Genomic DNA, 2,282 nt, shown 5'->3' with positions numbered 1-2,282 from the left:
GTCACTTCCGGAAGCAAAGCATTTCCTGCGGAAGCAAAAGTCCCAGAGACGCCACGGCCCACGCGGTAGCGCTGGAGCTTGCGGTGCTCCCGCTGGCTGCGAGTAGTGAATTGACCGCTTACAACGCCTGAGGAGTCCAACCAACTGGGAGGAACCACAAAAGTTAGTAAACACGAGTCAGATTCCCCAACCCCCGACCTGATAAATAACTTGTTTTTCCGTGGTGTCTCTTCAGTGTATATATTAGATTGCTGGAGTTTGCAAGATCCTTTCACGCACAGACGCGGTAAATGTGTCTTCTTGATCACCTTGTGGAAACGTCGACACTGAAAGGAGATGCCCAGACTCGCAAGCCTGGATAAGAATTAGAATTCAGTCGGATATGTCATTCCTAATTGCATGCACGTAAACATCCCCCAACCATTCAGTGTCAGGTGTCAGGAGAAACAAGGCTAGGATTCAGTTAACAGAGAATATACGATACTTGTCATAAAGAAATTTTATAGACTGCTGGAAGATAGAGGAGTATCAGTTATTCTGAAGACACAGAGAGGCACCCCAACCGTCCTTGGGACCAGTAGGAAGAGCACCCAAACCACATGGACCTCTATAAGAAAATACAGGGCTCTATGGGCACCTGCGTGGCCCAGGCAGTTGAGCGTGGGACCTAGGCTCAGGTGATGATCTAGGGGTTCGTGAGTTCGAGCCCCACGTCGGGCTCACTGCTGTCAGTGCAGAGCCTGCTTTGCATCCTCTACCTCCTCTCTCTGCCCCTGTTTGCACTCTCTCTAAGTAAAACGTAAAAAAATTTTTAATTAAAAATACAGGGCTCTAAATCTTGCATAATTGGGGCAATATGCTAATTCGAGGAGTTGAGGAAAGTGGTCCATGATCATCCATAGAATGACCTATGACAACGTCACTAAACTCTGAAGAACTAGTGATCCAAAGAATTGGGAATAATTTTTAAAATCCGTTGAAATCATGCCTGGCTTTGAAAGCCTGCACTGCTTGGTCTTTCTCTGATTTTGCACACATTACTTAATTGGAACCTGAGTTTCTCCTGCATGAAATCAGGATAACAAACTTATCTCGTGGGCTGAGAAAATTAAGTAAGATAATGAATGAAAAGGGATTAGCAGTGTCTGGCAAGTAAAGCACAATAAATGACAGCCATTAAAACTTGTAGGTGTTTAGAAAGACAACTTAAAATATAATCATTTTATGACAAAGGTAAATGCAGAAGTTTTATTTCTGTATTTACTGCACATTTTAAAATGACAGTTCAATGGAAAATTTTCATGTCTCACATAAAACTGTTACTTGATGTTTCACAGTCTCAGTTTTTTAACAGGTAAACTTATGTAAATCTACAGCAACTCTTTCTTTAACTTATACTCTGTGATATCTTTGAGCTAGGAACCTTGATTTACCTATTTTGTATCCCAAAGATTTTAAACAGCGCCTGGTACATAGGCACATGGTAGATTGACACTAAAAGTTGATTGACCATTAAAATGGCAATGTTGGGGTGTGGGGAAGACAGAGAAATCCCTTGAAATAAATTTTAGCTCTGTGCCCAGGCAGGAAAGCAATTCAATCATCCTGGTATTAGGTGTAGAAGGGGGAGGAAGCATGAATGCAATCAACCAACTGATAAAATGCTTAACATCTAGGATTTCAGCATTGTACGTGGGAGTTTGGGGTACCTTTAGTGAAGGCCCAGTCCCTCCCTTAAGGAACCTCTGTGATACTGCTATAAACCATACAGGGACATTTTTATTACCCGTAGATGTTCAACAACTGAGTGAGCCCAGAACACTCCTTAATGGAAAACTGTTGTCAAGGTTTATAAAATATGTAAGTTCCTTTGTAATATACCCACACATAGGCATAAGGCCAAAATTCTCAGAGGAAGCCTGCAAAGGCCCTTTTTGGGTCAAAGGCAGCCAAATTACTGCATTAAATCTAGTTATCAGTATAAAATTCAGCAACAAGTAGGAAAAAAATAGGTCTTATACATACATTTGATTGGAAATGTGAAGTTCTGGGTATTGATTCCGCCAGACCAGTTTCCTCTGATGTAGATAATGTCGTGTTTTCATAAAATGGGGGGAGAATTTCTGTTTCAAAAAGTATGCATACATACATACACACACACACTGATTCAAAAGTCTACACAACAATATGTTAGCAGTAATTATCTGAGTGATGTAATTATGGATGGTTTTTATTTTCTTCCATTTGCTCCTCTATTTTTTTCAAATTTTCAACAATGGATG

Source organism: Panthera tigris, chromosome D2 (genome assembly GCF_018350195.1).
Source record: "Panthera tigris isolate Pti1 chromosome D2, P.tigris_Pti1_mat1.1, whole genome shotgun sequence".
NCBI lineage: Eukaryota > Metazoa > Chordata > Mammalia > Carnivora > Felidae > Panthera > Panthera tigris.
This window is presented reverse-complemented; position numbering follows the sequence as displayed.